At 42.8% G+C, this 12,797-nt stretch overlaps 1 protein-coding gene and 1 long non-coding RNA gene across 2 annotated transcripts in view; both read right to left on the minus strand.

Annotated features, from left to right (window-relative positions):
* The window catches only part of LOC308335386 (histone H1-like), a gene marked incomplete at both ends in the record, with an annotated part of 327,443 nt that overhangs the window by 175,806 nt on the left and 138,840 nt on the right, over positions 1-12,797 (minus strand). The gene's annotated exons all lie outside the window — the stretch shown is intronic.
* LOC308335430 lies at positions 398-2,606 on the minus strand. Its single transcript, XR_013966007.1, has 4 exons — positions 2,569-2,606; positions 2,253-2,285; positions 2,095-2,142; positions 398-1,790 (listed from the first exon to the last, which is right to left on the minus strand). It is a non-coding gene; the product is annotated as an uncharacterized lncRNA (long non-coding RNA).

The raw sequence follows: 12,797 nt of genomic DNA on the forward strand, positions 1-12,797 counted from the left end.
GCCGCCGATCGTGTCCTCCGCCGGGCGCGTCGCACGATGTGGCCGCGTCGTTCTTGATCAGCGTGTGCCGTGCGCGCCGACGCGCGTGTAGCCGGCGCCCCGCTTCTCTGCCGCGACTCGAACGTCAGCTACGACGGCAGCAGCAGGACAGCGTGGAGCTGTCTTATGACACCCCCCCCCCCCCCCCCCCCATATGACGCCGCACCCCTCGATCCTCCCCCATGCTCACCTCCCTCCCACATATTTATAGAAACATAATAAAGCAGCAAATGTATACTTAATTTTGTTTCTTTATTAGGAAAAAAAAAGGTTACAATGAAATCATTTAGGCACATAGAAAAAATATGTAAACAACCAAGTTTAGAATACAAGTGGTTGATTTTTATGTCATTTTGCTGAGAATGCACTTTAAGACCACTCTGAGAACCACTGGCTTCTAAAATCTATAAAACACCAACTTTCCTGAAACCACCAGAACATGTTGGATAAGATTGTGTCCACATTTCCACAGTTTTCTGAAAAACCTATGTTTCTATATTAGTGGTTCTCAAATTATGTTATGTCAAGGACCCCAGAAATATTATGAAATTGGCCGCAGACACCTACAGTATCTGAAAATATGTTGTTCCAGGGACTACCCAGAAGCAAAGATGAGTTTAAAAACGTTTGCTCTGAAACAATATATATTCAAAGATTTGCACATTTTCAGGATAAAACTAAATAGCAGACCTACAAGCTCGTAGCGCGGTCCCTGGAACAACATATTTTCAGATTGGAGTAAATCGTTTGAACACCAATGATACAGAAACATCTAGGCTTTTCAGAAAACAGTCATACCATTCAAACACTTTAACCATAATTTTAAAAGCTGTTAGATTGTTGGCAGATTTACAAGCTCACAAGCTTGTAGATTTGCTAATACTAAAATGTGGCCCAAACACAGTGAACGTTTTAACTAAAATCTGCGAGGATTTAGAAGACATTTTGTGGAATCAGTTCAAGTTTAATTTCTATAAAACACCAAGTCTATTCTGTGTGGAGTTAGTTATGTAGGCCCAGTAATGTTGCAATAACAGTTACACAGCAATAAACAGAACACACAATCGAGATTCACCTTTTGAGCAAGAAATCGTGCAGCATACATTCAAGAGTCCATTTGGAAACCCCTATAGCGGTGGGTTTGAACCCTTTTCATGCCAAAGTTATTCACCATTTGAGCCACGGACCACCATTTGATGAGCTGCCTGCCGTGCCTGTCCGTTTCCTTCCTTTATGAAGCCTGACTGGTGGTGGCCGCCAGCAGAAGTTCCAAAATGCACCCTGTCCAACGTCTCCGGCTCTCAGACCCCAGGTCCCTGTCACTGAAGTCCAAGATCCCCTGGTTTTAGCCACTTTAACCATTATTTAAAAAGCTGTAAGCTGTTGAAAACGAGTTTGTAGATTTGCTAATTTTGAAACATCGTGAAAATGTGGCACAAATCTGTAAATATATATTATTTTGCAGCAAATGTTTTAACTAAAATCTGTGAGGATTTAGAAGACATCAGTTCTCAAGTGTAAGTGCTTAAGTCTTTAAAACACCAATTCTCTTCTGAGTGGAGTCAGGAGTTTCTGAGCGTAGCAATGTATGTATGTCCCCATGTCTGTATGTCCGAGCACGGAAAGCTGGGTGCGTTCCTTGAGGTCTGGATGTTGCGTATAGTAGAGGGTCAGGGAAACCCGACTGGTGGTAGCCTTTCCAGCAGAGGTTGCATTTGAAGTCGATAGGTCTTCCTCCAGCGAAAGTTCGTCTGAAATCACAGAATTAATTAAATAAATTATTGTGGGATAACGTTTTGATGGCTGTGAGAACCACTGCCTTAACCCATTTAGACCTGAGGACGCATCTGTGTCGCCTCATAGGTTTTAAACATTATTTTAAAAGCTGTTATCTGTTGAAAAATAGCAGATCTACAAGCTCATAGTGTGGCACAGAGTGCCACAGTACTCATCATAATACACCTCAGTCATTTAAAATGTTATGATGGTAACAATGGTACACAGTTACACATTGTTGGGTGCCAATTTTCTGTCCTTGGTAAAATGAACAATTACCTTAAATTAAAGAACGATGTCTCAGCTCTGTACAGCATGTCACCTTGTCTGTAAAATGAAATCAAATTCAAGTCAAATTTCTTTCAAATGTAACAGCAAACTTGAGGCAAGAGAGCTTGTAGCATGCAACCTTAATTCAGTGGTAGAAATGTTCTTACCGTTTGTACGCCCAACAGATCCAAGTCCTGTGTCTGAAATCACAGTAACAACAAAATGGTAAACATTGTATGTACATAAAAATCAATTTGATGAAAACAGAAGATCTACAAGCACACAATGTGCTGCGAGCTTGTAGACCAGCTATATTCAGCATGCAACCAAGTGTAAAAATCAGGCTTAGAATAAAACAACAAAATGACTAAAATGACAAAAATTAAATCAAAATGTGTTGTAATTAGACAAATCTTTATTTGCAATTGTGGCCTAGCAAAGTTCCTTTAGAGGAGACAACAGAGAGAAGAGTAAAAGAAATACCTGCATGGCAATGCTCATTTTGGTCACTGCATCTGCACCTATAATAGAATAACAAAAAAAGTCTGTTTTAAACATTAGCCTACTATGTGATATTTTTTACATTTGCAAGACAGACATTTGACGAAGATTTAGCCTTGCAGACCCCACATACACACAGACCCCATGCTGTATTGATGTGGTACCATAGGAGAAGTTCTAAAACAAAGAATGACAAAAAATGTGATTTACAGCTAAATGCTGTTTATGTAGTCTACACAAGCAACGTATCAAATCTTATCTAATTCGAATAATTGTGTTTAAGGACTTATCAACACAATAAGAAGTTACCTGTTAAAATAGCATGAGTTATACGTTTGCTAATGCTAACCTTATCCCCTCGTCCAAACAATAGATTGCCCAGGTAGCTAGGCTAGCTAGCTAGAGGGAAACATACACAGATAAAGATCGAAACGATTCTAACACGGGCAATTACACTACACACGGTAGATATCGGATATAAAAATACACTGACCTTTCAACTGAATTTCTCCGGAGAAAAACTGTGTAAGAACTAATATAAGCATTTGTTGGAGAGTCTTGTCTTCTGCGACTGCCTCCACCCCCGTACGTCGATTCAACAAAAACAACAACACTGCAATGCATGCCGGGTAAAGCCTCGGCTCCAGGCTAGGTAGGCTAGCCTGAACTAAAGTTATAATTATTAGTCTGCAGGTACATATTATTATTATTATTATTAATAACAACAACAATAATAATAATAATAAATATAACCGCAAGAAGAAGAAGTAGAAGAAGAATCCACTTAATTATATTCAATAGTTAAAAAATTATGTATTTTATACATATAATGCACATCCTTGTCTGAGAGAGAGAGAGAGACGGGCGGGGGAGGCAAGCCTTACGTCAGCGTGAGGAGGGACTGTAAATCGCTGTAAATTCACGATCGCATTAAAAAGTAACTGATCGCGATCGTTTGACGCGCGGACAGCGGGGGGAAGTCCAAGCCAGCCCGGGCGTGCTACGCTGTGAAGGCGACAGCGGGAGGCGGTAGCTAGCGGGGAAATGTTAGCTGGGACGGAAGTATTATGGACTTGAAGCTGTTTATAAACCAGCCAGTCAGTGACATCACTGACCAATCCTTGGTGTTACTCTTCCTGCGACCGATAGCCCCTGAAACCAAACCAGGCTTTCACCGTCGTATTCTTGTTTAGAGGCAAGGAATACTACAAAAGCTTGGGTAAGTATAGTTTACTGAACGATAGTTGCAGGGCATCAAACAACGTGTGTTACTTGAAGTAGGTACCTCCGGGCACTTGAGTATGACGTTATCACAGTCTCGTCCTGACTCTATTCACCAGCTGCTTGGAAAGCAGTCTGGTCAATTAGCTTGTCAAACTTGCGACCTGAGATAATTTTCTGCTCTGCTGTTGCCAAGCCTGCATACTGTATTTCCAGCCTAACGTGGATTCATTCACAGTTGCTTGCCTGGTTTGGTTTTTGTATTTACTTTACACTTTATTTAGATTACACAGGGGAGGCGACAGATAGGTCTCCTCTCCTCCTCCTCAGCAGCAGGAGCAGGCACCACACCAGGTGCAGTCAGTGTTAATGAAACCCCAAGAACCAGATAAGATTGTGTGTGTGCCAATAAAATATTTCCGTTTTCTCATGCCCCCCATTTAAAGCAATATTGAGTATTCATATAGGCTACCAGTCGTTCTCAACCTGTGGGTCCCCACATGATTTAGGGTGGCCACCTGCAAGACCTCAGAAAGGAGGACACTTTTTGCGGGGCTCGCTAGTCGCTCCCCCGAACCCCCCCCCCCCCCCCAGATTCCAGATATTAATATTATTACTACTACTATTGCACCGCACCTGATTTTCACCACCATCCTCTCCAGCATTATGTCCACAGAGAACATATATTTGCTAATTAAATTAACCTTTTTAAATTAGGCTATAGGGTACCACAAAGGCCATTCATTTTATAATCAATTTATTTTATTTCATGTTTAGATACCGGTATGTTTTATGTTTAATCTCTTTCTTGTGGGGTTTTTTATACAGTCTTATGGTCATCGGTGTGGGACATAGAAATAGAATGAAGCCAGTAGCCTATATGTATGTTCACAGTGCTTTAGCCTCCCTTTCTTTATGATGTCGAGCTCCATATTGCTCATTAAATGTAGTTTTTCATTTCGGCATATTTGGTTTATTTATCTCTGCATTAACTATACTAAATTGAGAGCTCAACAAAGTAACAAACCGACCATCCCACTGGCAGTGTTGCCAGGTTTTGGAAGAGAACCAAGCAACCATGTCTATGAAAACAAGCCCAAAAGAAGCCTGACTAGGCTTAGTAGCCTATTATATAAAACAAGCCCAAAGTCGCTTATAATTAAGCGGACATGGCAACACTCCGAACGTCTCCACTCGCTTCGGAGCTGAGCAGCGCTGCAGAGATTTTAATACCCAGGCAGACGACGTAAATGACAGTTATGGCACAAGCACTGTATATCACAAAAAAACTGACAATTATGTGTCCGGCCAGAGGTTGATGTGAGAGGAGGACAGGTGGGTCTAAAACCGGACTGTCCGGCGTGAAACCGGACGTCTGGCCACCCTAACATGATTTGGGGGTGGGGGGGGGGGGACCCCAGATGACAGTGAAGTGACAATTTAAGACTTTTATAATACCTCAAAGGCTCTAAAAGAAAATATACCATTACTGCATCTAAAGTAATCGGCAAAACCAAAACTGGTCAATCATTGTCCAGATTACTAAATGATAAAGATAGAGGCAACAATTGTGAAAATAGCCGATCTACAAGTTCACAACGAGCTTGCAGATTGGCTATTATCACTATGTATCTGTGGCAGGGGCGCAATAACCTAGGGGACGCAGGGGACGAATCCCCTGCCAGCGTCACATTGGTCCCCCCCCAGATGAGTTAGGGGGTCCCCCCTGGCTGTGTGAGTGCTGTGTGAGTGCTGTCAAGTGGAAACCTCATACTCATAGTAGCAAATTTGAATGCAATCTGGTCAAACTGACTGACTAGGCCTACTGATAGTCAGATATATTGCTGTCAGGTGAAAACCTTGTATGACCAAAACCATTCCTTTGCCAAATATATAATAATCAAAAATACATAAAATAGCCTATCTACAAGCTCACACTGCATCATATTCATATCTTCACATGTTTGGAGCTTGTAGATCTGCTATTTTTTTCTTCTGTGGACCACCACCACCACCACACATATAAAAGCTGCTGGTAATAATATGACGAAAGTCATGGACTTTGATATAATAAAAAAAACAATAATTTATGCAAATCAATTAATTACCAGCTGTGTGTGTGTGTGTGTGTGTGTGTGTGTGTGTGTGTGTGTGTGTGTGTGAGAACAACAACAGGACTGACTGTAAGTGTGAGTGTAGCCTAGTACAAAATGGAACCAAAGGACCCTAGAACAAACTCTGAGACTGTCCAAATGGACTGTTATAGGCTCATTTGGTTGTCCTTATTGGCTTCTAGGAGAAAAACAAGACACTTCACTAATGTCATGTCCTTTCAAAAACGACACAATTACTGCTGCAAACTACTACCTCTGTCGATAACTGCACTGCACATATATGCCCATATGATGACCACAGACATGGTCTAAAAGTGTGCAAAATTATATTTTTCTGAAAAACCCATGTTTCTATGTCAGTGGTTTTATTTAATGTCAACACATTAAATACACACACACACACACAGATGTATACATGTCATATAATAGCACAATTCTGGAGATAATGCAGCAGCTGGTAATTTATTGATTTGCATCAATTCTTGTTTTCTCTTCTTATTCCCCCTTCATGGGCCCCTTGGGGGCGCTGGGCCGCGGTGCATCGCACCGGTTGCACCATCGGTTATGCCACTGTTTTTTACAGTTAGACCCACTCTGTTGAACCATCATAACTACAGTTGGACCCACTCTGTTGAACCATCATAACTACAGTTAGACCCACTCTGTTGAACCGTCAATGCTAGTTTTGAATTGGAATACTACAGTAGCCTATTTTTTTGCTAGTTTTGAATTGGAATCCTGAAAATAAAAAGTTTGATTAAGTTTGATGCATTTAGTTATACTTAAAAAAAATAATTGGGAGCCTTTTACTCATTGCTGGCTGTCTGAACACCAAAAAATAAATATAAAAAAGGTCATTAAAATGTTGTTATTGTACATATTATTGCTTATAGCAGCTTTAAGCTACTAATCAATATCTCAGTATTGTGATTCTAACTCATTCTGTTTTTTCTTTTCCTGTCATGGTGGGGGCCACATGGGGCCCCAGGGCCGCATTAAGTGATGTTGGGGGCCGCATTCAGTTGCCCATGGCTACATAGTAAAATGTTCTCGTGTTTGTCACAGTCAGATATTGCATAATTAAATATAAAGTGTCTGTCTCCTTTCAGGTCTACTCGGAACTCCCCAGACCTGAGGTCCTCTGCTCTCCTGCCCAGAGCTGTGGTCCATCATGGCCTCGGTCAGTGACGTCCCGTCCTATTCCTTCCACTGCTCCATCTGTCTGGCCTTTACCGTGATTAAAAGCGCGAAAAAAATCGCCTCGAAGGTGAGATGCCCCGTGTGTCGAAGCCCCTGCGATCCACCAGACAGACCACTGGATGATCTCTGCGCCAACAACAACGCCGCCACCATGTTCTCTGGGACGGCCGCCGTGCGCAGGAGATCGTCCGACAGACGGAGCAGACCATCCTCGGTCAGTGACGGTTCGCATGGAGACGCGGTCCGCCCGTTGAAGGAGGAGGAGGTTCCCCGTGACGTCTGTCCTCCTGAACGCACAGCGACCGCAAGTTGCAACAACCGGAAGCGCAAGGCAGGGGTGCATGGAGACGTGGTCGGCCCGTTGAAGGAGGAGGAGGTTCCCTGTGACGTCTGTCCTCCTGAACGCACAGCGACCGCAAGTTGCAACAACCAGAAGCGGCAGAAGCAGCGGCCCAAGGAAAAGGTAGGGGTGTGGGCGATATCGGCATACATATCGTCGAGACGATGCAATGTCTCCACGATTGCAGAGATATCGTATATATATATCGTGATGCAGTGAATGCACATACATTCTATGGTTTTTTTTGCAGCTTCCACCTTCTATTTTATATTTTTTATAGAGGGACAGACAGACAGTAGGCTGACAGGAAATGGGGAGAGAGATGGGGGAGTGACATGTGGTAAAGGCCGTCGGGATCAGGAGTCGAACCCGCGGCACACTGCCAGACTGGATTACCAGCCAAGGTACCTGGACCACTGAGCCACAGCCCAGGCCATGGTTTACAGTTCTATACCTTAATTTATTTTATACTTCTGTAGAACGACGGTTTCACAAAGAACTAGAAAAAGTGCCCTTATGGGCACAGGTCTCCACCAGGAGGATAGTGTGTGTGATGTTTGGCAAAATGTTTGAGTAATATGAGTAATATTAAAAATAGATATATGTTTGTTTTTTGCAACAATGTTCTTCATTTTGTTGAGGAAATGCAGAGCCAGATCACTCATAGCATCTCTGAGGATAGATTTCTGGATGAGCAGGACAGCATTTTGTACAAACAGGCTACTCCTGAAAACTTTGGAAGGCAATCTTAGCCAATCAGTGTAGAATCTGAGAAACCCAACAGGCTCGTCTTGATCACATGACTACAGAGATCACGTGTACCGTGAGATTTGGATGAAATCTGTGCGATTTACATAAACAATGTGTTTTGCAGAAATCGGCCTCATGGTGGCGCTATAACCGGCAGATGTGGAGGGATGCAGGGAAAATGTTTTTCCATGGCCTCTATGGAGTGCGCATACATAAGTTGTATACAGATCGATGCAGTTCTAGGTAAAAACAGGAATTGCCCTGTTATAGCGCCACCGTGAGTCTGATTTTGAAAATAAATTGTGGCATGTCATCCTCGGTCTAGTGTAAATGTGCGTGTATAATTCCACGGAAATTGCACACTGTTTGTGATTTGTGGCATTTTGTTCGAAACGGACAAATTATGTGAGTTTTGGAAGCCAATCTTAGCCAATCAGGATGGAAGATGGGAAATGGTGCAGATCTGTGTTGATCACATGACTATGGAGATAGTGTATACCGATAGTGTATACCGAATTGAGTTATTTACAGAAATGTGTTTTGCCTAAATCGGCCTCATGGTGGCACTATAACAGGCCGTATTTGGGGCAGAGGTTTGTCGTTGGCATCCAAAAAAAATTACACTACATTCGGTAACTCCTAGGACGTCTGTGGACGTCTTGGCAGGGCTCCAGCGTGCGAATTAATAGGTCGCATATGATCGTTCAGGTCTGAACGCATCTTATCCGACACAAATTAAGTCATCTTTCTCAGCTGTACAATTTCACTGGAGCGCAGCGTGCATATCTAACTGCATGATGATCAGTCATGATCTACACAGACAGCCGACTCCCGACCATAGACTGTAAGCTCCCGACCCAAACAATGAGTGAGGAGGTAAACTTGTTGTTTGATTAAACATATAATGTGCCACGAAAAAAAGCTTCCAAAGCTTATGTTTGCATCGAGGAGGTAGCCTGTGTCCATACATGATGATCGGCCAACAAAAGACATTAATCTCCCTCCCAGTGAGTGAAGAGCACTGATGCCTGATTTATTCTTCGTCGTACAAAGTGTGTGCTGAAAATGGCTGATCTACAAGCTCACAACGCGTCGTGTCCGCAACATGTTGTGAGCTTGTAGATCAGCTATTTTCAGCACGCGGAGATATGCAGGCTCTGAGAGCATTCAGAAACTTTTGCCTTCACAATGCAATGTATGCAGCTTTCACAAGTTGGCCAACTTGGCCCATGGATTAAGAATTCGGTGGCATTTCACATTGCAAAAGATTTTTTCCAAAATGTAAAAATATTATAATAAGGAATTAATTTGGATAATGGTAATGGGATATTGTACAAATTGTCACTTTATTAATCCCAAAGGTTTGGACTGCATTTAATTTTCAACACAAAACCTTAAACTGACTTTCTGTTTGTGGAATATAAATATTGCCTTTGACTGAGTGACTTTGTGTTGGGTTCAAACCATCTACAGGGTTTTGAAGTATAACCAGGTAGGTTTCTGTTTTTTACACAGTGACCTTTGAAGGGGGTTTTATGATTCAAACCTTTAATTGTGGAAACCACTACAAAAATAAATGGCGCCCTATGTGGCATGCTACCTAATTTCTGGTGGCGCTACCAAATGAAAAGGTAGGTGGCACCAGTGCTCCCTAAAAGTTAGTCTGGAGCCCTGCATCTTGGGCACAAATTGTGTTAACCAATCAGCATTAAGTAAGGCCACCTACTACACAAGCTGAATTGAAGTCAAAAAGTTTTTTCCCTGTGATGTTATTGGCTACTGTAGACCAGACAGTGTACTGCTATTGGCTACTGTAGACCAGACACCCACAACACCAGTTCAACAAACGATGTGCAACCCAGATTCGGAACAAACGAAGGGACTAAATGAATTTCGCTCCTATGCCACCAAAATGTGGAACGCCCTTCCAACAGTCATTAAGACATGCGCATCCCTTTACTCCTTCAAAAAAAACCTCACCGTATATGTTTTTTCCCCCTTTTTACCTCTATGATGATTACCTGTTTATGGCTATATATAAGTGTTTATTTTGTACGTCTCTAAATGTTATGATGAATTGAACATGGTGGACCCTATTTTAAACAAGTGTAATGCTTGTCAGTGGTTCTCAAACATTTTCATGTAAAGGACCCCCAAAAATATATGTAATTGGCCGCCGACCCCCATCTGAAAATATGTTGTTCCTTGGACCCCCCAGAAGCAAAGATTTGAGTTTTTTCTAAAATAGCAGACCTACAAGCTATGAGCTTTTAGATCTGCTATTTGGTATAGCTAAAGTACAACATAATGCTTAAAACACCAAAAGAGGTTCCCGCCCCAAAATGGGTTAATACATTCTTCAATCAATCAATCGCGTTGACACCAAACTAAACTTGAACAACAACAATTCTTTCTCGTCTTTCTCCCTTTCTCCCCAAATCCTGGCGGCATGCAGGGCCACGGCGCCATGCTTCTGGATAAAGCAGAGTACCAGAGGTACTCCACCAAAATCAGGAGCGACGCCGAGGTGATGATCGTGGAGCGTCAGAACCAAGTCCTTCGGCTCCTAGAGTTCGTGCACCAGACCAACGGCTACGCTGCGAAGGACAAGGAGAGTGCCGTCAGAGTGTTCGACACCCTGGCGGCGGCCGCCTGGAGCCACCGCGACGCGCTCGTCGAGGAGATCGAAGAGAGGCGGCGAGCGGTCCATGAGCAAGCCCAGCGATCCACGGACCGGCTGGAGGCCGACATCGCCGTGCTCCAGGTAGTAACCTATATGCAAATCTGGCAACTAAATCGTTACCAAGAAATGTCTTCACCAATGTGTTTCTAAAGGTGTCTAATAACATGTACTAAAAGTTTGAAATTCAACTCCCTTCAAAAGTCAAAATTTAAACTAAGGGGTTTTCATGATTCTGAATCCATTCCAAGCATTCGTCTTGCACAAAAAAACACTCATTGGGCTAAATTCGGCAATATCCACTTGACCAAAATAATGAGCTGACCTCTTCACATTCGTGATGGATGTTTTCCTCCAAAGGAGTGTTTTTTGTGCAAAACTAATGCTTGGAATGGATTCAGAATCATGAAAACCCCCTAGTTTCATATGTCACATGCTGCTTTAAGAATGATGACTTTTTTGCTTTATATAGGATGTTAACGGTATGGTCACATATGCTAATAACTGAAATTTCCTACAGGAGTTGAATTTCAATCTTTTAGTACATTTAGAAACAGTTCCCAGATTGGTCAAATCAAACCTGATGATAAAATGCCCTTAATACTAAGGAGAGAATCAACGAGCTGGAGCAGCCGCTGGACGCCAAGGAGCACCACAGTCTCCTCCATAGGCTCCAGGCGATGTGCGGCGTTCTGGAAGTCCTGTTTTTTTCCGAGCTGAAGAAGACCCCGGCGGCTCCTCAGCGCCTGGGGAGAGTTCTGACGGCTGTCGCCGGGCTGGAGGAGACGCTGCATTGCAAGATGGAGGCGGTTCCCCAAGGCGCGAGCGCCAGCTTGGCAGCTTGGCAGAAAAAGCGTCAAGAAAAGCGTGCTCGGGAAAAGCGTGCTCGGGAAAGGAAAGCTCGTGCTCGTGCTCTGAAAAGGCAGGAAACGAGTGCGGGCCGGGTGCGGGTGAAGTCCTGACACTATGCCGACGACCTGTACGATCTACAAGCTCACAACACGTCGCAGCGTGACGCGCTGTGAGCTTGTAGATCGGCTATTTTCAGCAAGTGTAAAAATTGTCATTACGGCCAGGCCATCAAGGCCAGCCAAAATACATTTTAGTCGACTAAATCACCTGTAGATTTAGTAGAGTAAAATCTCATGACATTTAGTCGACTAAAACTAAACCAACACGTAACACATTCCCCGGCGACTAAAAAAATTTGACTGAAACTAAGTGAAAACTATTCAAGAGACTATGACTAAAAAAAAAAGTTAAATAGAAACTTTGCTGCCAAAAACAACACAGGTCAGAGGAAACACGGACTGGAAGCTGAGAGCCGTGCACAGACATTTAGAGGGGCAGGTGCTCAAGTGAAAAAGGGCACCTTGTACAATAATATATTAGAAGCTACAATATTAATAATAATATAGCTACTATATTAGAAGTACAATATTATTGTACTTCTTTTTGGAACAAGCTGATATGCACGTTTAATTTTTCTGGATTTTTTTTTAAGACCCCGATCAAGAAAGACATAGGTAAGGCAAAATGAGAGTGCTTAGTTAAACTTAATAAACTTATGCTTTATATGTTGATCCTGGAGATCAGCAGTGGCGCACAAGCTATTTGTGCTCATCTGTGCTGGCCAGAAGTCACTGGAGACAGAGTTGAGAGAGAGTGATAATGGAGAGGTTGGGGCAGTGCTTAATATCAAGATCAGCATTGTTTACTGAGGTCTTGATTTTACTGCCATGTCAAAGTCAACAGGCCAATATTCACCTCATTTTGATTTGGACGGCTGCATTTGACCCCCATTTCCATCAGTGCCTTAGCCTTTATCCATACACTTCTTTGCCGATCAAATGGTAAAAACAAAAAGGATAGGTTTAGGGATAAGACGAAGATGGTGCCCCTAGAC

Source organism: Protomyctophum bolini, assembly GCF_963924005.1.
Source record: "Protomyctophum bolini genome assembly, chromosome: 20".
Taxonomy (NCBI): Eukaryota; Metazoa; Chordata; class Actinopteri; order Myctophiformes; family Myctophidae; genus Protomyctophum; species Protomyctophum bolini.